This window comes from Bos javanicus, chromosome 6 (genome assembly GCF_032452875.1).
Source record: "Bos javanicus breed banteng chromosome 6, ARS-OSU_banteng_1.0, whole genome shotgun sequence".
Taxonomy (NCBI): domain Eukaryota; kingdom Metazoa; phylum Chordata; class Mammalia; order Artiodactyla; family Bovidae; genus Bos; species Bos javanicus.
Window position 1 is genome coordinate 76,682,453 of NC_083873.1, and position 26,732 is coordinate 76,709,184.

Here is a 26,732-nt window from a genome sequence, read left to right on the forward strand (position 1 = left end):
ATATGTATAGAACACCTAGAAAAACAAACAATGCATACCAGAACAAAACAGCAAAGCCTTTGATTTATTTATTGCTTTGACTATGTGCCACTGCTTTCCAATGTGTTTTCTAATTAGTGTACAACAACAAACACAATACATGAAATGATTCCTGAAGGGCACACACACTGCACAGACTATCTTTATGCTTGTAACAGTTTCTTTCTAGAAGAGTACACTACAGCTTATTGAAGTTACCTAAATTGAGAAAAGTCACACAACCAATGAGCCACCAGACAGAAATTTTAAATTATCCATATATATTATTAATCAGATGGATGTGAGTCTCAGTGAACTCCGGGAGCTGGTGATGGACAGGGAGGCCTGGCGTGCTGCGATTCATGAGGTTGCAGAGTCGGACACAACTGAGCAACTGATCTGATCTTAAGGAAAACCTAAGGAACACTCTGTGTACCTAACTCTGAAATAATTATGAGTGAGACCTGTTGTGTTCATTTTATCCACAGCATTATGTCGTTGGAAATCATTAAGATATCCAGTGGGGATTATTAAAGTTCTCCCCAGATATTTTACCAGATATCAATATCAATGACTTGTTAGGATACACATAGTTTTAAAATTGAGTATTGTCCTTGAAGGCTTAATTAGGCCAGATGGTTGATTCAAATGGACTGTATTTCTAAGCTGAAAAACAACCAATACTTTTGTTTTCAAAAGTGTCTCTCAGACAAAATAAACTAATAGTGATTCCCAGGGAATTATAGACTGTAGGAATACTATAAATATAAACAAATGAGGAATTGATGCTGTAATACTTTGCTTTTTCAATATGCCTATTTCATATTTTGAAATCTTAAGAGTTTTACAAGTTTGCAAAATAAAATGTTTTATATTTCTCAACAACTAATATAATATATAATATAATATAGACTTATATATTACAGTAGGGAGTGGTGGACATCTACATCCAGCCTAAATACTACTCAAAATGTGTTTAACCATAATTCTCAACCTGGAGCACTAGTAATATTATAAAAATATATATAGTCACATACAAACAAATATTACATATTCTGTAGGTATTAATCTCATTTTACAGGTACATATTTAATAACCTAATCATGAATTAATCTACTCATTCATCAAATTTATATTGAAATTTTACATTCTAAATATCACAGTTTCTGAGAACCCATTCAGAAAGATGATTATGTCTTACATGAAGCTGCCATGATTAATTTAAGTATCTAAGTATTTCATGAGAACTTTATTGAATATCATTTTGAATTTAAGATATTATGCTTCCACCATACACACCATACTTGGCATAATGCTATGAACATCATAAGTCCCCCAGTGTGTCTGATAATTTTTTTAAACAAGTTTAAACTAGGTTTATCTCCCCCTTGATCCTTGTATCAAACAAAATTTGGAATGATGGGCTAATTATAGTTCAACCAGCCAGGATTTCTCAGCTCTTGTCTCATTGTAGCAAGGATTCAAAACAACTGACTAGTTACAGCTCAGCTATGGCTCAAGCAGACAGAACTTTTATTTAACAGACAGCAGATAGTATACTCGCAAGATGTGTGAGCAGGCCAGTCCCAAAGGAGTGACCACAATCCCTCTTGCTTCCCTTTTTATACTTCTTGTCTCCTCTTCTTGGTTCTGCCCTGTGCAAAATAGAGTTTGTACCCACTTCTAATCAGAAAATGGAATGCAAACGGGCATATGCTCAAGGCCAAGAAGCATGTGCTCCTCCTTGGCCTTGAGGGAAGGGAGTATGTCTGGGCACATGCAAAATAGGGCTGTTAAATTCATCTAGGAGGGCATGGATTGAGAGTTTTGATTCACAGTTACAAGTTACATAACAACAGGCTCTATTGTGCATGTCTTTACCATAATTCAATCTATTATAATCGGATATATGAATGTGTATATTTATGAACCCTAATGGGCTCCTGACTGCCTAAAGTTACTTTAGGACACAGCTGTGCATCAAGGGTGCAGGTGCCAGAGTTGGAGAAGCCCCTGTGGTTAGTTTGTATGTATTGTGTGCCTAGGCCGCATGCACAGGTGTTAGAAAAGTCTCTGTAGTTACTTTTGTGGCATATCTGTGATCTCTCCTGGACATGTCTGGGGTGAGGTTTAGAGATCAGCTTGCTTCCTTTTCATCTAGGCCACCCCTTTGTTGTTCATGCCTAACTTCCTACCTAACAAACATTTAATTGTTCTACTATGGTGTTATGTTGAGAATGAATATCAAGGTTCCACAGATTCCTGTGATTTACTAAAATAGGGTGATGATGTTACCATATACTCTAAAATATTCATATAATCCATTCAATGATTTCAATGTCAGTGACTTCATTATAGCATTGAGAAGGATGTATCAGAAAATAGTTAATAGAAAAATGTGAATGCTAAGGAAAAAGAAAATATGAAAAATTGGTCTTATCCCACTAGGTGCTATTTTACTAAGTGTCATATCTTGTAAAGAATTCAGTTCAGAATAAGCAGTATAAGGTTAGGAGGATGTGATCTCTCTGTTGATAGCTCTAACTGGTAATTGAAGCTTGCTTCATTCTGAACCATCTGTAGACTCCATGTGGTCCTAGAACATAGAAAACAGAATCAGACCCTTAAGCATGGGTTAATCAATGCTACTCCATGGTCTGTCATAATTTAGTGCAGTTACAAATGTGATCAAGGAGCACCGGTAATAAAATTACTCTTTCAAATAAAATGCAAAGCCAACATTATAGAGTGATACTTTGGAATTGTCCGTGCAATTTCCAGCATGCTAATGTCTAGTCTCTAGGTTATTAGAATATTTTTTGTGATGTGTTAATTTTGTGTTTTTGTAAAGTAGTATTTCTGTTTCCTTCTCCTTTACTTTTCTGTTTTCCACCAGCATGGATGCTGGTCAATGCAATCATTTGTCTACTTTATTATTTTCCCCCAAATGCTGATACCAAAATCAGCTGTACAACAAAGGAAAAGAGAGACGGTGTCTGGGAAGTTTGGTTCTTAATCCCTTTGTAGGGAAAACTCTCATCTACATCTTCAATGTTTCTTATAAGAATAATTAACTCTGCTAAAATCCAGCACTTGTAACTCCTCGTGTATCCCCAGAATGGAACAGCTTATAACTATTGAATTTTACTTGGGAAATTGTGAGAAACAACTGCTCCCACTTGAGCTATTCGGAGATGACTACAATTATCAGTCAGCTTATTGGACTCTAGAAGTTGCAATAATAAAAGCACATTCCACCACTTGGAGAGTGAAAGTATCATGGAGATTGTTTTGCTCCCTGTCCTTTTGCGTCCCTTCAGGATTTTTGGTCAAACACCCATTCCTACCTAAAACATTCCTCTCACAGGCCAATCACCTGGATAATTGCATTTTCATTCTGAAAGATAAAAGGGGGGAAAACAGCCAAAAATAACACAGAGTGACTCACAGTCATTAAAAGATATATTTCTGATTTGGTCTTGTATTTACCACTCACACTTCTAAAAGGTTTTGAATTGAGTCAAACTTCACTGAGCAACCTTGTTGTTCCTTTATTGTCACCAGTAGTGTGTGTGTCTGCGTGTGTTGTTGTTGTGTATACCTTTTATCAAGGCACAGAATGTGATAAATTTCAACAGGTACACCAAAAGGCAGAAAATGAAACCTCTTTACCTTTTAAGTACTGGCTTGATAACTATGAAGAGAGAACTGCTCTCTCCTGCCCCCAAAAGGCATAAACAACAGATCTGATGAAAGGAAAGAACATAAGACACTCGCTCATACACTGAATTCCTTTCTAGCAAGACATTCTTAGGAAATTTTTTTGGGGTCCAGGTGCAAGCTATTACCTTGTTTGTGACAACAAAACATGTGATCTTAGCCTGAATGTTTACAAACGAGCACAGGTGGCATTACAAAATAGGCTTTGGAATAGATATTAGAAAGTAGAAAAACAGTAGTCTGTGAAAGAGATTTGCTTCAAAATTGTTTTACTTACTATTGCAATGTTTTGGCATTCAAAGGCCAAATTTTCTGCCTTAAACCATTATCTTTATAGTCAACATTATTGATACATATTATAATTTATCATACAATTACAAAAGTACTCACCAAAGCCACCATCAATTGTTTTCACTATATTTACACAGATCAAAAAAGGGTTGCCATGTAATCACAAATCTGAAATTCAGGCAGACTTGAATGACTAGCCCTTTTTCAAGGTTATTAATTTTGAATGGAGCTCTGCATTTCCAGAAATTACTTGGGGATATCAGCACAACAGATGAAATAAATATCAGAAAAATGATTTTAAAATGGAGATCAAGCAGTGATCCAAATCCTTATACACTTTTTCCTTCTTATTTTTCATTCATTGAAGCACATCATAAGTGTCACTTATAACAAACTGCCTAGGACTACCACTAGCAAATCGCTGTTACACTACAGATATTAGCTCTTTGAATTCATGTCATTTTGTCCCAGATGGATATTTTTCACATATATCCAACTTTAGCTTTACTTGAAAATGAAATTTTCTTCTTTGAGAAAATTATGTGGCCTTAAGAAAAAAAAAAGGATGTATCTTTGTGTTTTTAGCTCTGTAAGACTAAGTCTGAAAGACTAAATCTAGAATAGACTGTATATTGTCCAACTTTAACCTATAAATTTTCTTAAATCTCCATAGCACATTAAAAAAAAAATTTTAATGCTACAGTTGCTAATTAAAATAGTTTTGGATCAAAAGTTTGCTAAAATACTTTACTCTTGAGTGTCTAAATCAATAAATTATATTACTAAAGATTTGTCATGTCTAATAGTTTACAAAACTATTTATAAAATAAATGACAATGTAAGTTAGCTCTGGACTCAAAAACTTTGTTTAAATTGTATGTAATCTCTAAGATAACTATTTTTGAAGATACCTCATTATTTGAAAACCACCATGCAAACTTTAAAGATTCCTTATCTTAAAAAAAAGTTACATTTGAAAAGCTTTTCAAAAAATTACATTTTTCTTCAAACATAAAAATGTAATACCCCAGAACTCTTATCTATAAAATTCTAAATAAGAATAATGCATAGTGCTTTGTAGTAAACTCAGATATAAATTTCCAAATCTTAAGATCAATTAATTACTTTACTTGGGTTTGACATCTTAAAATGTTTTTTTAAAGATCTGTAGTATTGATTTGTTTAAATTTTTATTTGATATTGGAGTATAGTTGATTTATAATGTGTTACTTTTAGTTAACAGCAAAGTGATTATGTTTTATATGTGTGTGTATATATATATATATATATTCATATATCTATTCTTTTTCAGATTCTTTTGCATATGGGTTATTATAGAGTATTGGGTAGAGGTCCCTGTGCTATGTAGTAGGTCTTTGTTGATTATACATTTTATATATATTAGTGTGCTTACATTAATTCCAACGTCATAGTTCCTGCCACACACACACTTTTCCTTTGGTAACTATAAATTTCCTTTCTAAGTTTGATTATCTATTTATGTTTTGTAAATAAGTTCATTTGTATCAGTTTTTAAATTCTACTTATAAGTTATATTATGTAATATTTGTCTTCCTCTCTCTGACTTACTTCACCTAGTATGATAATCTCCAGAACCATCCATGTTGCTGCAAATGGCAATATTTCATTATTTTATACAGCTGAGTAATATTCCACTATATATGTACCACAACTTCTTAATTCATTTATCTATAGATGGACATTTTGGTTGGTCCCATACTGTAGCTATTGTAAATAGTGCTACAATGAAGATTGGGGGAAGAAGGCAATGGCACCCCACTCCAGTACTCTTGCCTAGAAAATCCCATGGACAGAGGAGCCTGGTAGGCTGTGGTCCATGGGTTGCTAAGAGTTGGATATGACTGAGCGAATTCACTTTCACTTTTCACTTTCATGCATTGGAGAAGGAAATGGCAACCCACTCCAGTGTTCTTGCCTGGAGAATCTCAGGGACGGGAGAGCCTGGTGGGCTGCCGTCTATGGGGTCGAACAGAGTGGGACATGACTGAAGCAACTTAGCAGCAGCAGCAGATTGGGGTTCCTGTATCTTTTCAAAGTATGCTTTTCTTCAGATATATTGTACAATTGTTTTGTTTTAAAATGTACTAGAAAGGGCTATGCACTTTTTCACTATTTCTACAGTCTCCTTTTTTCATGAAAATATCTTTCAAATTCTTGATATTTCTCCAATTGGTAAGAAAATAAACCTAGAAGGGGATGTTGTTTGGTTGTTTGTTTTGTCTTGCCTTTTTGCTGGATCCTGAATTGGCCCACACCTCCTGCCTCTCTCTTAGACTTGGCTTTCCTTTATTATTATTAATTTTTTTTTATTTTAACACCAAAAACAGTTTGTATTGGGATATAGCTGATTAACAATGTTGTGATAATTTCAGGTGAACAGTGCAGAGACTTAGCCTTACAGATACGTGTATCCATTCTCCTCCACCACCCTCCCATCCAGACTGGCACATAACATTGAAGTTCCATGTGCTATTAATAGGTTTTTGTTGTTGATCCATTTTAAATATAGCAGCGTGCACATGACCTTTCCAAAGTCCCTAATTATCCCTTCCCCTCTGCCACCATGAGTACACTTTCTAAGTCTATGAGTCTCTTTCTGTTTTCTAAGTTCATTTGTATCATTTCTTTTTTAGATTCCATGTATAAGGGGTGTCATATGATATTTCTTATTCTCAGTTTGACTTACTTCACTCAGTATGACACTCTCTGTGTTCATCCATGTTTTTGAAGATGGCCTTATTTCTTAAAAAACTAAAAATAGAGCTACCATATGACCTTGCAATACCACTTTGGGACATATATCCAGAGAAAAACATGGCTGAAAAAGATACATGCACCCCAATGTCCATTGCAGCACTGTTTACGATTGCCAAGACATGGAGACAACCTAAATGTTCATCGACAGAGGAATGGATTAAGAAGATGGAGTATATACATACATTGGCTTTCCTTTCATTTGAAAACTTCAGACATAGAGCATTGAGCAGCTCTGCCTTATGCAGGGGCGAGTTTCCCCCTGGGAAGGGTAGCAAGGACTACATACTGGAACAGAACCCTGTCCTCAGTATTGTGGTCACTGCAAGTTTCAACAATAACAAAAACTTTCTGTATAATGACATTTTGCTGCTGCTGCTGCTGCTAAGTCACTTCAGTCCTATCCGACTCTGTGCGACCCCATGGACTGCAGCCTACCAGGCTTCTCCGTCCATGGGATTCTCCAGGCAAGAACACTGGAGTGGGTTGCCATTTCCTTCTCCATAATGACATTTTACTTATCTCTTTCTCTTTCCTCAGTTCTTCCCCGGCTTTAACTAATAAAGAATTGAGAAACACAGACAATTCTTTTCAAAAAGTCTTTCTTATTTAGGATTTTGGCATTCTTGGCCTGGGTGGGGCTGGAGAGAACTTGATGCTTTCTCCAGAATGAAGAGTCCCAGGCAAGAACACTGGAGTGGGTTGCCGTTTCCTTCTCCAATGCATGAAAGTGAAAAGTCAAAGTGATGTCACTCAGTCGTGTCCGACTCTTAGCGACCCCATGGACTGCAGCCCACCAGGCTCCTCCATCCATGTGATTTTCCAGGCAAGAGTACTGGATTGGGGTGCCATTGCCTTCTCCATCAGCTAAGGCTGCTGCTGCTGCTAAGTTGCTTCAGTCATGTCTGACTCGGTGCGACCCCATAGACAGCAGCCCAACAGGCTCCCCCGTCCCTGGGATTCTCCAGGCAAGAACACTAGAGTGGGTTGCCATTTCCTTCTCCAGTGCATCAAAGTGAAAAGTGAAAGTGAAGTCACTCAGTCGTGTCCGACTCTTCTCGACCCCTTGGACTGTAGCCTACCAGGCTACTCCTTCCATGGGATTCTCCAGGCAAGAGTACTGGAGTGGAGTGCCATTGCCTTCTCCGAAGCTAAGGCTAGACACAGCTAAACAGGTCTTTTGATTTCAACTGAGCCCTTTCTGTGGCCAATGAGGTAGCTGTGCTTGTGAGGGTTGTCTGGCTGTTTATACGGGGAAACAGTAGACTGGGCCACGGCAAAGACATCATGCTGCAGGTAGTTTCTGTGGTGGCTGCACAGGTTTCCCAGAGAGTCTCTTGTGTGTAAAATCTCTTGAGACCTGTGCTTGGAACTGAAACATATTGCTTCCACCACTTCTCTTAACCCAAGGCAAGTTACAAAGTCAGCTCAAATTCAAGAAGCCGAGAAACAGATTGTAACATATGATGGGAAGAGTTACAAAGTCATATTGCAAGGGATGTGGATAAAATTACAGGAAATTTTGTGACTCACTTTTTCTACAAACTATAAATTACAATGATAGATTACATATATTAAACATCCCATAAAGATTTGTCAAATGTATGAGGGAATAAATGCATGAATAAGTGAATGACTGAATGATGAAGAAAAGTAATACGACTCTCCTCAGTAAGGTGGCATCTTCATTAACTGGGTATGGTCTAGGTCATAGATGTTGATAATATTTCGTAGTCATTATTTATATAGATGGACTGTTTTGACTAAATTGAGTATTCACTTCCTTTTTCTAATCATTTTTATTTAAATACAATTTTTTGAGTTTCTGTTTCCTGAAATGATAATAATATTCAATTATTAATAAATAATTTTTCAATTTCCCTTTTGAATAAAATTTTCACATTCTCCTGTTTTGTAATAATTGACCTCATAGAATTATTTATGGCCTTTAAATATCCCCTCCCAGTCTAATTGTATCAAACTTAAAATTTATAAGGGAATTAATATCATTTTTTATTTATATAAATAAATATTAATTGCTATTAAGTGTAAGAAGTCTTAAACTAAAAAACCTTACCTCAAGCAAACTTTCACTATATTTTCAACATCTATTCTTCCCTCTACTTCAAAATAAGAATTATCTGAATAGGTCTTTTTTTATCCAAATTGCATATCTTCATTTCTGCTGGGGTATTTTTATAAAGTGAAGAGCACTCTGATAATGAGCTTCAAAAAACCTGGAAATCATTCCAATTAAAATCTGCCCACATGTAACACATCACAAAGAAAAGGCACAGATCTGTGAGGGCAGAAACAATGCAAAGATAATTCAATATGAAAGAAATTTTCATATAAGCCTCTGTAACTTTGCTATATGTGACAATGTAGACCTCAGAAGTATGATGGTAAATACTTTTTCAAATGCAAATGCGAAAGGTATGAGTTTAGAACGCATGCAGAATATGAGTTTGATTTAGGCTGGCATTCTGCTTTGGAAGGTCCACATGTTAAATTAGTTTCAATCTATAATTGCACGTGCAGTTAGCATAGCAGTTCAAAAAGACCAATGCTAGATTACTGTTTAAGCACAGAAAGGTGCAGGGTTTTATGGTCTCTTAGCTTGCTTCACTGTGTGACACTATTAAAATTTCCACAGAGCACAACATTATATACTGAGTTCAATCAGAAAAAAAGGGTAATGCCCCTTGGAGGAAGTTAGCTCATTTTCTTTTTATTGGTTGTAGTGAGTGTGGTGCCAAGCCACTGGTTTCATCTTCATTGCTTTAAAGAGAAAAGCTCATCTAAGTCAAAAAATAAATTAAAATGAAACTATATCCACTAAATTCATTGCCTTTTGTATACAGAAAGTTTTAGGGTTTTGTGGTAAAATAATCTTCTATTTGTTTCATTTTATTTTAATGGTGCCTCACAACTGTCTCCCATGCATTAGGGAGGGAAGGGAAACACAATTTGAAATTAGAATAAAAAATTTCCACGATAGAGACACAGAGGTAGAGATGAAATGAATGGATAGCAAGGGAGAAGGGCAGAGGAGAGACGAACTGGGAGATTAGGATTGACATATATATATACTACTATGTATAAAATAGATAACTATTGAAAATCTACTGTGTGTATAGCACAGGGAACTCTACTCAGTGCTCTATGGTGACCTAAGTGGGAAGGAAAAAAAAAGAGGGGATGTATATATGGGTATATCTGATTCACTTTGCTGTACAGCAGAGACTAACACAACATTGTAAAGCAACTGTAATAAAACTTAATAAAAACCCAGTTTTCTGGGAATGAAATCTATTTGAATTTCACTCAAATTAGGAGTAACATGAACATTTATAGTAGCTTTCAAGAGATATTATACTACATATATGCAATCTACTAAAAGCATCAAGAAGTCCTCTCTGGGTACACATAGGCAATAACATGTGTGTTGTACAAACACACTCACGCAAGTTAGGGCACACATATATGGTACTGCCTGCAAATACAAATTAGAGTGTATATACAGTGTATACTCATTATTCTGTTTTCTTTCCCACTAATTTAAGCTCTAATATATTCCACTTATAATAAACATGAAAATTAATATTTTTGACTTGATTCCATGAGGCAAGTTGGTAAATTTACGTAAGTGAAGAAAAATAGTTGCACAGTTAAATGAAATTATCTGACAATACCCACATAACTCAACCATAGGCAATAATTGTATATATGATTGCTATTTTTTCAAAGACCTTAGAAAAGTAGAGTTAATAGTCTTTCTTACATATGAGGATTTTTATACTCAGAAACATGATTTCTCAGAGCACCCAAGAATAGAGAATCAAAATTTCCTTTCTTTGTCAACTAAATTCTTCATTTAGCCCTCACTGCAGTAACAAGTTGAAAGGTTGACATATCAATACCATGTATGTTTTGCTTTAGGCTAAGGCTCAGAATGACTTCACAACAATATTACTTAACATAAATGCAAGCTATCAGTTTATTGTAACAAGTAAAAGTATATTTAAGGCACAATATGTACTATTTTAGTATTTATGAGCTTCCCTGATGGCTCAGACAATAATCTGCCTGCGATGCAGGAGACCAGTGTTCAATCCCTGAGTGAGGAAGATCCCCTGGAGAAGGAAATGGCAACCCACTCCAGTATAAGTTATGATATTTTATTTTTTCACATCTTCATTGAGTAAAATTCACCTATATTTTAAATATTGGTTTTCTTAAGGAGAAAATTTTTCTCCAAAACATTTTGGAAACACAAGATTTTCAATTTTGAAATGAACTATAGAGATTATCTTCTTGAATTTTCCATTAATTCTAGGATTTCCTTTTATATGTCCCTAAATGTCTGCTTTTAAAAATAGGATGGGAATAGGAGTTAATTGTTTCTTTAGGAAGATCATGATACTTTTTTGCAAAATCTTATATTGAGTTAAACTTTCTCACTTTAACCCTAACCCACCACTGATAGTTCTATCCTATAAAACCAGGATTCTTTATTCCTTTCTACATGAACTTTTGTCTAATTAGTTACTAGTAATTGTACTAACAAGAACAACAATAATAATAATAGCTAACATATATTGAGTACTTATATTCCAAGAACAAATCTATACGATTTTCACATATCTTCAAATGCTAACAACAATCCTTCAGAGAAAACACTAATGCTGTTTTACAGATGTAGGGAAATTGGGAAAAGATATTGAACTAATTTACCAAAGGTTAAGTTACTTGCTCAATGACACTGAATCAAATCCAAGGATCCTGGTTATACAACTCTTAAGACTAACTGTTGTGCTGTAATGATACAGCTCTCATATTATCTTCAAATCTTTATTTCTCAAACAAGTTTGTCTCATTCAGCTACTTTTCATATATCAAGAATTGGAATGTCTTAAGTGTTCTTTGCTTCTTCCTATGTTTAAACAGCAGCTTTTCAAAATTGAATACAATAGGTCAGATGTGGTGTAACTGGGACCCATCTTTGAGGACTGATTTTTTCCACTTCATCTAAGGACCACACTATTATTAATTTAGTTGAAGGTGGAATAAACTTAGGCATACAATATTAGCAATATTGTCGCTTTAAGAGAGCTGAAGAACAACACAGAAATTCAAAATTTATTCACATGAAATTCTGTAAATCAAATGTCCCTAAATTTTTATAGTTATTAGACCCATAAAAAGATATACATTCCTACATAGTAAATTTTACCCTTTTCAATTCAACCTATCAAGAGTCTTCTGAACTCTGTTCTGTTTTTTTGCACTGAATTGTTTATCTTATTATTATTATCAAACAATTTCTGTTCATTAATATTTCATTCTTGAACTAAAACAATCTTTTCGGTCTAATGGTTAGCCTAAGGTTACCAAAACATCTTATATTTTATTCTCACAAAAGCAGTGAGGCAAAACTTATTAAAACTTAAAACAGTTTTGAAAACTCATTTTCCTCTCAACATTCACTTTCCATTAAAGTTGCAAAGGAATTTTTTACTTGGTAAGGACTCATTTCCTTTTGACTTCTTTACCTTTTCCTTCCAATTCAAGAGAATCCTAGATAAACAACAAACCTCTCCTAGTAGAGAAATAAGTTCACCTAATAACAAGAAACTCTATTCTTACATGTACTCTAATAAAAACAATAGAAATGAGAATAAAGTCATTATGATTAGAAAATTTTGCTTGTGTTGTTGTTGGAAACTCTCTGCATAATTCCCATTGGCCTAGTCACTTTTCTTTAAGTCATCTGAAACTTCAATTCTTTCTATGCCTCATTCTGGGATTATTTTTAAATGCAGATGAGAAACTTAAAAAATAGTGGAAAAACAATTTAATTAATATCTTTATTCAGTTAATACTCCATTTCCAAAATCTTTCCATAATACTTTAAGAAAACACATTCACCTTGCTCCAGTGATAATTATGGTTTTCACCAATTGGAGAAGAAAAGAAGTCAAATACATTACAGGAAAACATAAAATAGTACAGGAGAATGAGTTTTATTTGATATGAATGTGGGACACAGTCATTTTATGTGATTTATAGGTCTGAAAAATAAGTGAAAATAAGTTTCAAATTAATATATATCAAAGCAACCTATTCTTTAGTAGAAACTAGACTTGTGTAAAGCCTCTAATAATATAATTAAGAATTCGATAATGCCTCTGTGTGCAATTCACAGTTCCAAATGTCTACAGCTCTGATTCTGACCTTTCAAAACTCCATTAAGCTATGTAAATACAGTACAAAGAAATGTGTACTGTGCATAAACAGTATTCTGAAGTCAGCCAGACAAGGACACATTGCTTTGCTGTTGTCACCAGTGTTTGTTAGAGCTCCGTTGAGACATTAATACATCCTTGCTATTGATTTGTATATGACAGATCTACCATGAGACTCATTTTGTGGTCTTTCAGTTCAATACGTGGTTCAAGGGTGACCCCTACTTATAAGTATTATTCTGATATATTAGACAGATTGTGATGGTTAAATTTATTTGTCTACTTAACTAAGCTAAGGGATGCCCAGATAGGTGGTGAAACATTATTTCTGGATGTGTTTTTGAAGGTTTTTCTGGAAGATACCAGCATTTGATTCAGTAAAGTGAGTAGAAATCTGCCCTCACAAATGTGTGTAGGCATCATCCAATCCAGTGAAGCCCTAAATACAACAAATAAGTAAAGAAAAGGCAAATCTTTCTCTTTTTGAACTGGGACACCCATATTTTCCTGTCCTCAGACATCAGAGCTCTTTGTTCTTGAGCCTTGTAACTTAGAATCTATGCCAGCTGTCCCTTGGTTCTCAGACCTTTGGAGTCAGTCTGAATTCCACCACCAGGTTTCATAGTTCTCCACCTTGTAGAGGGCAGCTCGTGAAACTCAAGGCTTCCATAGCTGTGGGAGACAATTCTTATAACAAATCTTTTATATATTCTCTTGGTTCTATTACTATGGAGAACTCTGACCAATAAGGAAATATTATGAATATCTACAGCAATTTAATGAAGATAATAACAGTGAAATTTCTTGAATAGTAAAAGAAGAGTAAAAGTCCAGGACTCACATTAAATATCGTAAAATTCTAATAAAAGTTTTTAGGTAGCTTGCTATGGATATATTTTTAAATTACACAATTAATTTTCACTATAAAAAAAGAAAGTATAAATCACCTCAATTTCACCAACCATTGTAAATTCCATCAACATTTTTGTGTTTACCTTGCAAAGTATCAACTGCGTTTGGAATGTATGTATGCATATATACTTACAAACATATAAATACATATTTAGAATAAAAAAAGAATTAAGGACTAAATAAGTTTAGAACTTTTCTTAATAATATACTGAGAATATTTTATGTCAAAAATATATTTCTAAAATATCATTTTAGTGAATAAGAAAGCTGAGTGCTGAAGAATTGATGTTTTTGAAATGTAGTCTTGGATAAAATTCTTGAGATTCCCCTGGATTGCAAGGAGATCCAGTCAGTCAGTCCTAAAGAAAATCAGTCCTGAATATTCATTGGAAGGACTGATGCTGAAGCTTAAGCTCCAATACTTTGGTCACCTAATGTGAAGAACTGACTCATTGGAAAAGACCCTGATGCTGGGAAAGATTGTTGGCAGGAGGGTAAGGGGATAACAGAGGATGAAATGGTTGAGTGGCATCACTGACTCAGTGGACATGAGTTTGAGCAAGCTCCAGGTGATGGACAGGGAAGCCAGGCATGCTAGATTCTATGGGGTCACAAACAGTAGGACAAGACTGAGTGAACTAAACGGAACTGAAAATATCATTTTGATGAGTAATCAATATTTCATTTTGTGTGGAATCCAAATAAAAGTTCTTCTTGTCACAGCCTTGGGGCTTACCATGATAATGAATTCAAAAGAAGCAAAATAGAATTTGTTAAAGGCTTGGCAAAGTGTGTAGAGAAGATATTGTTTATCTAATTGTATTAGTTTTCCAGCTCTATGTAATGAATTACCATGAATTTGACAAATTAAAACACCAGTAATTTGTTATCTCATAGTTCATAGAGACAGGACTTTAAATTAGCTGGATCCTTCACTCAGGGTTGCAAAAGCTGAAATCAGTCAGCCCATATTAGATTAGTAGGTCTTAATAGGTTTCTACAAGACATTCCATCCAAAAACAGCACAGTACACATTTTTTTCAAATGCATATGGGAAGATGTCCAGGTTAGATTCCATGCTAGATACCACAAAATAAGTCTCAACAATTTTGAGTAGAAATTATACAAAGCAATTTTTCTGACCACAGCAGTATGAAACTACAAATCAATTACAGGAAGAAAAATGTTAAAAGCACAAACATGTGGTGACTGAACAACATGCTACTGAAAAAAAAAGAAAAAAACAAAGAGTCAAAGAAAAATTCAAAGAGGAAATCAGAAAATACTTCAATATATATGATAATGGAAACACAGCTTTTCAAAATCGATGGGATGCAGCAAAAGAACATCAAAGAGGGAGTTTATAGCCATATAGACTTACCTCAAGAAACAGGAAAAATCTCAAATAAGTAACCTGACCTACCATCTAAATGAATTAGAAAAAGAAGAAAAAGCAAAGATGAAAGTTATCAGAAGGTAGAAGATAATAAGGAGAAGGCAATGGCACCCAACTCCAGTACTCTTGCCTGGAAAATCCCATGGACGGAGGAGCCTGGTAGGCTGCAGTCCATGGGGTCGCTAGAGTCAGACACGACTGAGTGACTTCACTTTCACTTTTCACTTTCATGCATTGGAGAAGGAAATGGCAACCCACTCCAGTGTTCTTGCCTGGAGAATCCCAGGGATAGGGGAGCCTGGTAGGCTGCCATCTATGGGGTTGCACAGAGTCAGACATGACTGAAGCAACTTAGCACCAGAAGATAATAAAGATCAAAGAAGAAATAGAGACAAAACAAAAAAGTTCAATGAAATGAATAGCTGTTTTTTTTTTTTTTCCAATTAACAAAATTGATAAAACTTTAGCCAGGATAATTAAGGAAAAAAGAGAGAAAACTGAAATAAACAAAGTAAGAAATAAAAGAGAGAAATACAACCAATACTTCAGAAATACAAAAAAAAAAAGAAAATACTGCACACAGTTTAAATGCCAAGAAATTGGACAACTTAGAAGAAATGGAGTAATATCTAGAAACAGGCAACCTCCCCAGACTGAATCAGGAAGAAACAGACAACCTTGAGCTGGAAGAAAAATATTGTTTACTTGCCTATACTACTCAAAGCAATCTACATATTAAGTATAATCTCTATCAAAATACTGCAATATATTCACAGTACTAGCACACATAATCCTAAAATTTATAATGGAATCACAAAAGACCCCATATTAGCAAAGCAATCTTGAGAAAAAAATAACAAAGTTGGAGTATTACCCTCCCTGACTTCAGACTATACCACAAAGCTACAGTAATCAAAACAGCATGAAACTAACAAAAAAACAGACACATAGATCAATGGAATAGAAGAGAGCCCAGAAATAAACACATGCATTTATGGTTAATTAGTCTAAAAAACAAGCTCTTCAATAAGTGGTGCTGGAAACTGAGCAGATACACATAAAAGAAAAGAAATGAGAATATTCTGTAACATCATACAGAAAAATAGGCTCAAAATGGATTAAAGACCTAAATGGAAGTCCTTAAACCATAAAACTCATAGAAGATATAGTAGTCAGAATCTGCTTTGACAAACATTAAAGCAATCATAGCAATATTTTTTTTGAATGTCTTCTAAGGCTAAAGAAGTGCAAATATAAACAAAAGGGAGCTAATTAAATTTTAAAATTCTTGTACAACAAAGGAACTGATTGACAAAATGAAGAGAACTACTGAATGGAGAAAATATTTGCAAATGATATGACCGATAAGGGATTAATCTTCAAAATATGTAAATAGTTCATAAAACTCAATATCAAAAAACCCAATTAAAAATAGAATAACTGAATAGACATTTTTTCCAAAGATACACAGATGGTTAACAGGCACATGAAAAAATGCTCAGCATCAGTACTTAACAGAGAAATGCAAATGAAAACTGCAGTGAGATATCACTTCACACTGGTGAGAATGGCTACCATCAAAAAGTATACAAATAACAAATGTTGATGAGGAAGTGGTGAAAAGAGAACCCTACTATACTACTAGTTAGAATGTGAATTTATATAGCCCTTAACGAAAAAGTATGGAGGTTCCTCAAAAAAGTGAAAATAGAGCTACCGTACGACTCAACAATTCTACTCGTGGTATATACCTGAAGAAAATTAAAAGCTAATTTGAAAAAATACAGCATGCACCCCAGAGTTCATCACATTATTTACAATAACCAAGATATGGAAACAACCTAAGTGGATATCAACAGATGAATAGATAAAGATAATGTGGTAAATTTATACAATGCAATATTGTTCATTCATAAAAAAGAAAGAATGAACTTCTACCATTTCCAAAAATGTGGATGGACTTAAGAAGTATTAGGTTTAGTGAAATAAATCAGACAGACAAAGAAAAATACTCTAAGAAACATGTATTCCAAAAATACATGGGGAGCCTAAAAAATGAAATGAATGTATACAAAGAAACGGAAACAGACTCACAGATACAGAAAACAAACTGTTGGCTAACAGTAGAGAGAGGAAAGGGATAAGGGGCAATATCAGGAGATGAGGTAAAATATAAAAACTACTATGAATAAAATTAATAATCAATAAGGATACATTGTATAGCATATGGAAATATAGCTTTTAGATTGTAATAACTTTAAATGGAGTATAACATAAAAATATTGTATCACTATGTTGCACACCTGAAACTAATATTGCAAATTAATGAACTTAATGCACTTAATTTTTTTAATTAGTTAATAAAAATAAATTCTAACTCAAATTTTTAAAAACAAAAAGAGTCAGCCAGTTACATTCTCATCTGGAAGCTTGATTCAGGAAGAATCTGCTTCCGAAACTCAGGGGCGTTTTAGCAGAATACATCTTCCTACAGCTATATAACTGAGGCTTGTGCTTTTTTGCAGTTCTGGGTTGCTTTGAGGTCCTAAAGACTATACACCATGCCTTGATATCAATACAAGGTGCTTATAGGCCGTTCAAACCCTGACAGTTTCTGTCCTCAAAACCAGGAGCAGTGTATCTCTCTGACTCCTTTGTCTGCTACCTGCCAGAGAAAACTCCCTGCTTTTGAAGAATATACTTGAATAGGTCAGGCTCAATCTGGAAAAGTTCCTTTTTGCTTTACAATATAACATGACCAAGAAAGTGATATCATACTGCATTGAAAGCTTTCATACATATTTGTGAGGAAGACATCATACAATGATGAGGGTTATTGAGGATAACCTTAGAATTTTGTTGACTACATCAAAACAAATTGGACTAGTAGTTGCTCAATTATTTGGAAATAAGTTCAGTTACACATATATGAGGTCTTCACAAGCGGCACTAGTGGTAAAGAACCTCCCCAATCCCCCTCCCCACCCCGCCCCATGAATGCAGGAAATGTAAGAGACCTGAGTTTGATCCCTGGGTCAGAAAGATCACCTGGAGAATTACATGACAACCCACTCCAGTATTTTTGCCTTGAGAATCCTTATGGACAGATGAGACCGGCAGACTACAGTCCATAGGGCAGCAAAGATTCAGACACAACTAAAGTGACTTAAAATGCACACACATAAAAGAAAGCAGTTCATATATGTAAATATGATTTTACCTAAAATGTAAAAATAATGTTTATTCACCAGTGTTTTGATACAGGGTCATATTATCTTTCTTAATATATCATGCAGATATCTGATATGAATGCTCTGAAATGGAGGAGGGCTTATGGCCCACAATTGAATTATAATTTGTATTTCCTTTCTTCACCTAGTAGGTTTTTATTTATTTATTTACCTTTTCTTCCCCAATATAAATGTAAAGATCTGTATAATACAAAACATGACTTATACAATCTTGATGTTTTATATTTACTAGTACTGTCTTTGTGACATGTGTAGAAATGAGCTTGTAAAGTATCAAATAGATATTTGGAAAGGAAATGGAATTTAGATTTCACAATAAAAAATGAGTCTATAAAATCCATCTGGCCAAACACTTTCAGGAGGCTTCATTTCATCTGCTTGTCTTTTGTTCCTCTCTCACTTACTATTCTACTCAGTCTTTTATGCTTAGTTGACAGTACTTGAATGATTTTTAGGTGTGTGATTCCTGTTTTATCTTTTTAGGGCTTGATCATTTATAAAAACCCTCTTTTCCCTGTTTGGTTTCTCCCAGCACTACACTCTCCTCCTAGGGAACCACTACTAACCTTGACCCACTAAAAATATTGAACTGAGTCAATAACAGATGACTAACTGCTTACTTTTATTCAAGAGTACCATCTCCCTACCCATACACTATGTAAACAATTCTCTAAAGAAAAAAACAATATTTATTTTTTGCAGCTTTTCTCAGTGACGTGCCTAGGTATATTCATGCTAATGACTGCTAGTTTATTTCAACAGTTAAGAAATCTGAAAATAACCATAAAGTCTAAAAGAATTTCACATTCTCACAGAGATTTCAGTGGGAACAAGTCACTGCACATACTGTAGTATATATCAGAGAATTCTTGATAATTTTGAGTACTCTCAAGTCTAGTTAATCATATGCCTATAGATAAAATGGGGTCTTAAAATGCTGTGACTTTCTAATAATCCACATACTAGAATCAATTGATAAATTTTGAATGAAATACAAAGCATAAAATTGTGTCACTATTTGTATTGAAAAAATGAAGTCTCAAAGCAGACTATTAGAGAGTCAAAAGTAAACTCAAGTACATGTATGCATACTCAATCACTCAGTTTTGTCCAACTTTGTGACCCAATGGACTGCAACCCTCAAGGCTTCTCTCTCCAAGGTATTTTGCAGGCAAGAATACTGCAGTGGGTTGCCATTTCTTCCTCCAGGGGAACTTCCTGACCAAGGGATCAAACCCATGTCTCCTGTGCCTCCTGCATTGGCAGGTGGATTCTTTACCATTGGACCACCTGGGAAGTCTCAAACTCAATTACATGTTTCAACAAATTAAAAACAAGATAAGAAACACAGGAGACCAGTGATTTCTAAGGTTAAATATCTTTATGCTTTATGTGGAAAATTCTTAAAGAGATGGGAATACCAAACCACCTTACCTGACTCCTGAGAAACCTGTATGCAGGTCAAGAAGCAACAGTTAGAACCGGACATGGAACAGCACACTGGTTTAAAATTGAGTAAGGGGTATGTTAAGTCTTCATATTTTCACCCTGTTTATTTAACTTATATGCAGAGTACATCATATCAAAAGCTAGGTCAGATGAATCACAAACTGGAATTAAGATTGCTGGGAGAAATATCAATAACCTCTGATATGCAGATAAAACTGCCCTAATGGCAGAAAACAGAGAACAAAAGAGCTTCTTGATGAAACTGAGAGAAAAATGAGAAAGCTACCTTAAAACTCTTCATTCAAAATACTAAGACCATGGCATCTGATTCCATCACTTCAAGGCAAATAGATGGGGAAAAAAATGGAAACAGTGACAGACTTTATTTTCTTGTGCTCCAAAATCACTGCAGATGGTGACTGCAGCCATGAAATTAAAAGATGTTTGCTTTTTTGAAGAAAAGCTATGGCAAACTGGGCAGTGTATTAAAAAGCAGAGACATTACTTTGCCAACAGTGGTCCGTCTAGTCAAAGCTATGGTTCTTCCAATAGTCATGCATGGATGTGAGAGTTGGACCATAAAGAAGTCTGAGCACCAAAGAATTGGTGCTTTTGAACTGTGGTGCTGGAGAAGACTCTTGGGAGTCCCTTGGATAGTAAGGCCTTTCCAGGTGACTCAGACAATAAAGAATCTGCCTGCAATTCAGGATACTTGCATTTGATCCCTGGTCAGGAAGATCCCCTGGAGAAGGGAATGGCAACCCCATCCAGTATTCTTGCCTTGAGAATTCCATGGACAGAGGGGCCTGGTGGGTTATAGTCCATTGGGTCACAAAGAATTGGACAATCTAAGCAACTAACACTTTCATTTTCACTTGGACACCAAGGAAATTAAACCAGTTAATCCTAAAGGAAATCAACCCTGAATATTCATTGGAAGTGAAGTGAATGTCGCTCAGTCATGTCCAACTATTTGCGACCCCATGGACTAAACAGTCTATGGAATTCCCCAGGCCAGAATACTGGAGTAGGTAGCCATTCCCTTCTCCAGGGGATCTTCCCAATCCAGGGATTCAAACCAGTCTCATGTATTGCAGGTGGATTCTTTATCAGCTGAGTCACTAGGGAAGCCCATTGGAAGGACTGATGCTAAAGCTGAAGCTCCAATATTTTGGCCACCTGATGTGAAGAGCTGGCTCATTGGAAAAGACCATGATGCTGGGAAAGACTGAGGACAGGAGGACAGGGGATAACAGAGGATAAGATGGTTGGATGGCATCATTGACTCAACATTGACATGGATTTGTGAAAATTCTGGGAGATAATGAAGTACAGAGAAGCCTGATGTGCTGGAGTCCATGGAGCCGCATACAGCTGGACATGACTGAGAGACTGAAGGACAACAATCTTTATGCTAACTACCCAGAAGCAGACCTAGATTTGTGGATCTATGAGCAAGTGATTTATAAGAAAATGCTCTTGGGGGAACCATTAAAAGAGTAGGGAAAACAAGAGAAGAAAGTGTAGGCAGGCCATCTAAACCCAAGTCTGAGCCCATCTGAGTCAAGCCCAATTCAGAATAGTAGCTTCAGCCTGACTTCATGAAGATATTCTGGAGTATAAGTTGTGCTTAAAAATTGTCAGGAGCCCAGGTAAGGAAGCTGGGGCTTGCGCACACCAGCCCCCATCCATCATTTCTTTTTTTTTTTTTTAATTTTATTTTATTTTTAAACTTTACATAATTGTATTAGTTTTGCCAAATATCATTTCTTAAGGAGGACCACACCTTTGGGCAAAGTGGTCTTCAAAATGTTAAGGTGGTCCTTCTTACTTAAATGCCTCAAATATTGAAAGTAAAAGGAAAAAAAAGGTATCATTCACACACAAACATGGAAAACAAATGGTAGGAGATTTTTCTTTCTCAAGACTACTTTGGCTATTCAGGGTCTTTTGTGTTTCCATAAGAAATGTGAAATTTTTCTTCTAGTTCTGTGAAGCAACAGTTATAACTGGACATGGAACAACAGGCTGGTTCCAAACAGGAAAAGGAGTAGGTCAAGGCTGTATATCATCACCCTGATTATTTAACATATGCAGAGTACATCATGAGAAACGCTGGGCTGGATAAAGAACAAGCTGGAATCAAGATTGCTGGGAGAAATATCAATAACCTCAGATATGCAGATAGCACCACCCTTATGGGAGAAAGTGAAAAAGAACTAAAGAGCCTCTTGATGAAGGTAAAAGAAGAGAGTGGAAAAAGTTGGCTTAAAGCTCAACGTTCAGAAAACTAAGATCATGGTATCCGGTCCCATCACTTAATGGCAAATAGATGGGGAAACAGTGGAAATAGTGTCAGACTTTATTTTTCTGGGCTCCAAAATCACTGCAGATGGTGATTACAGCCATGAAATTTTAAAAGATGCTTACTCCTTGAAAGGAAAGCTATAACAAACCTAGACAGCATATTGAAAAGCAGAGACATTACTTTGTCAACAAAGATCCAGCTAGTCAAGGCTATGGTTTTTCCAGTGGTTATGTATGGATGTGAGATTTGGACTATAAAGAAAGCTGAGCACCAGAAAAATGACACTTTTGAATTGTGGTGTTGGAGAAGATGCCTGAGAGTCTCTTGGACTTAAAGGAGATACAACCAGTCCATCCTAAAGGAAATCAGTCCTGAATATTCATTGGAAGGACTGATGCTGAAGCTGAAACTCTAGTACTTGGCCACCTGATGTGAAGAGCTGAATCATTTGAAAAGACCATGATGCTGGGAAAGATCGAGGGCAGGAGGAGAAGGAGACAAGAAAGGATGAGATGGTTGGATGGCATCATTGACTCTTGGTCATATGCTATGCTAAGTCACTTCAGTCGTGTCCGACTCTGTGTGACCCCATAGACGGCAGCCCACCAGGCTCCCCTGTCCCTGGGATTCTCCAGGCAAGAACACTGGAGTGGGTTGCCATTTCCTTCTCCAAAGCATGAAAGTGAAAAGTGAAAGTGAAGTCGCTCAGTCGTGTCCGACTCTTAGCGACCCCATTGACTGCAGCCTACCAGGCTCCTCCGTCCATGGGATTTTCCAGGCAAGAGTACTGGTCATAGGTTTGGGTGAACTCCAGGAGCTGGTGATGGACAGGAAGGCCTGTCGTGCTATAGGTCATGGTATCTCAAAGAGTTGGACACGACTGAGCGACTGAACTGAACTGAATCATAAATGGTTGCTGAATTTTGTAAAAGTTTTTTTCTGCATCTATTGAGATGACCATATGGTTGTTATCTTTCAATTTGTTAATATGGTGTAGCTCATTAATTGATTTCCATATATTGAAGAACCCAACTTGATCATGGTGCATGAGCTTTTTGATGTGTTGCTGAATTCTGTTTGCTAAGATTTTGTTGAGGATTTTTACATCTATATTCACCAGTGATATTGGCCTGCAGTTTTTCTGTTTGTGTGTTGTCTTTGGTTTCAGTATTAGGGTGATGGTGGCATTGTAGAATGAAATTGGAAGTGTTCTTTCCTCTTCAATTTTTAAAAGAGCTTTAGAGGGATAGCAGTGGCTCTTCTCTAAATGTTTGATAGAATTCTCATGTCATGCCATCTGGTCCTGGGCTTTTGTTTTTTGAGAGATTTTTGATCACAGCTTCAATTTCAGTGCTTGTAATTGGGTTGTTCTTAATTTCTATTTATTCTTGATTTGGTCTTGGAGGATGGAACTTTTTTAAGAAGCTGGCCATTTCTTCCAGGTTATCTATTTTATTGCCTTATGCTATGCTAAGTCACTTCAGTCGTGTCCGACTCTGTGCGATCCCATAGACGGCAGCCCACCAGGGTCCCCCGTCCCTGGGATTCTCCAGGCAAGAACACTGGAGTAGGCTGCCATTTCCCTCTCCAATGCAGGAAAGTGAAAAGTGAAAGTGAAGTCGCTCAGTCATGTCCGACTCCTAGCGACCCCGTGGACTGCAGCCTACCAGGCTCCTCCATCCATGGAATTTGCCAGGCAAGAGTACTGGAGTGGGGTGCCATTGCCATATAGTTGTTCATAATAGTCTCCTACAATCCTTTGTATTTCTGCATTGTCTGTTGTAACCTCTCCTTTTTCATTTATAATTTTATTGATTTGATTCCTCTCTCTTATTTTCTTGATGAGTCTGGCTAAGAGTTTGTCAATTTTTTTTTTGTTTTTTATGTTCTCAAAGAACCAGCTTTAATTTTATTAATCCTTACTATTGTTTCTTTCATTTCTTTTTCACTTATTTCTACTTGGATCTTTATAATTTCTTTCTGTCTACTAATTTGTTTTTTTTTTTTCTTCTTATTCTTCTTTTTCCAGTTGCTTTAGGTGTAAAGTTAGGTTGTCTATTTGATGTTTTTCTTGTTTCTTGAGATAGGATTGAATTGGTATAAACTTCCCTCTTAGAACTGCTTTTGCTGCATCTCATAGGTTTTGAGTTGTCATGTTTTCATTGTCATTTTTTTCTAGAATTTTTTTAATTTCCCTTTTGATTTCTTCAGTAACCTGTTGTTTATTTGGAAATGTGTTGGAAATTAAAGCACATGTTAATCTCCATGTGCTTGATACAATTTCAATTTTATTAAATTTTCTGAGGTTTGATTTGTGACCCAAGATTTGTCTAACCTGGAGACTGTTCCATGTTCACTTGAGAAGAATGTGTATTCTTCTGCATTTGGATGGAATGCCATGAAGATATCAATGAGATCCAACTCATCTAATGTATCATTTAAAACTTGTGTTTATTAATTTTGTGTTCTGATGATCTGTCCATTGGTGAGTGGGGAGTTAAAGTCTCCTACTATTATTGTGCTACTGTCAATTTCTCTTTTTATGCCTGTTAGTGTTTGCCTTATGTATTGAAATGCTCCTATCTTGGGTGCATAGATATTTACAATTGTTGTCTTCCTCTTGGATTGATCCCTTGATCATTATGTAATGTCTTTCCGTATCTCTTCTAATCCTCTTTAAGATCTATTTTGTCTGGTATGAGGATTGCTACTCTAGCTTTCTTTTGCTTCCCATTTACATGGAAAATATTTTTCCATCCTCTCAATTTCAGTCTATGTTTCTTAAGGTATGAAGTGAGTTTCTTATAGACAGCATAAATATGGGACTTGTTTTTGTATCCATTCAACCATCCTGTGTCTTTAAGGTTGGAGAATTTAATTCATTTACATTTAAAGTAATTATTGACATATATATTCCTGTTGCCATTTTCTAATTGTTTGGGGTTGATTTTGTAGATCTTTTTTCTTTTGTTATATTTCTTGACTATATAAGTTTGTTTAATATGTGTTGTAAAGCTGTTTTGGTAATAGTGAATTCTCTTAACTTTTGCTTGTTTGAAAAGCTTTTTATTTCTCCATTAATTTTAAATGAGATCCTTGCTGGGTACAGTAATCTTGGTTGTAGATTTTTCCCTTTCAGTACTTTAAGTATATCTTGCCTTTCCATTCTGGCCTGCAGAGTTTCGGCTGAAAGATCAGTTGTTAAGTGTATGGGGTTTCCCTTGTATGTTACTTGTTGATTCTCCCTTGCTGCTTTTAATATTCTTCCTTTTTGTTTACTCTTTGTTAGTTTGATTAGTATGTGTCTTGACATGTTTCTCCTTGGGTTTATCCTGTATGGGACTCTTTGTGCATCTTGGTTTTGATTAACTATTTTCTTTTCCATGTTAGGAAAATTTTCAACTATAATCTCTTCAAAAACTTTCTCATACACTTTCTTTTTCTCTTCTTCTTCTGGGGCCCCTATAACTTGAGTGTTGGTGCATTTGATATGGTCCCAGAGGTCTCTGAGACTGTCCTCAGCTCTTTGCATTCTTTATATTTTATTCTGCTCTTCAGAAGTTATTTCAACCATTTTGTTTTCCAGCTCACTGATTCACTCTTCTGCTTCAGATATTCTGCTATTGATTCCTTCTATAGCATTTTTAATTTCAGTAATTGAATTGTTTGTCTCTGTATGCTTATTCTTTAATTTTTCTAGATCTTTGTTAATTGATTCTTGCATTGTCTCCATTTTGTTTTCAAGGTTTTTCATCATATTTACTATCATTATTCTGAGTTCTTTTTCAGATAATTTTCCTATTTCCTCTTCCTTTATTTGGACTTGTGTTTCTAGTTTGTCCCTTCATTTGTGCAGTATTTCTGTGCCTTTTCATTTTATTTATTTATTTTTTAAGTTATTGTGTTTGAGGTCTCCTTTTGCCAGGCTTCAAGGAAAGTTGAATTCTTTCCTTGAAGAAGTTTGAATTCTTTCTTCCTTTTGGTTTCTGCCCTCCTAAGGTTTGTCCAGTGGTTTTTGTGAGTTTCATACAGGGTGAGATTTGTGCTGAGTTTTCATTTGTTTGTATTACTTCTGATGAGCAAGGCTGAGTGAGGTGGTAATCCTGCCTGCTGATGATTGGGTTTGTATTTTTGTTTTGTTTGTTGTTTAAATGAGGTATCCTGCACAGGGTGCTACTGGTGGTTGGGTGATGCCAGGTCTTGTATTCAAGTGGCTTCCTTTGTGTGAGTTCTCACTATTTGATACTCTGTAGGGTTAGTTCTCTAGCAGTCTAGGGTCTTGGAGTCAGTGCTCCCACTCCAAAGGCTCAGAGTTTGATCTCTGGTCAGGAACAAAATTCCAC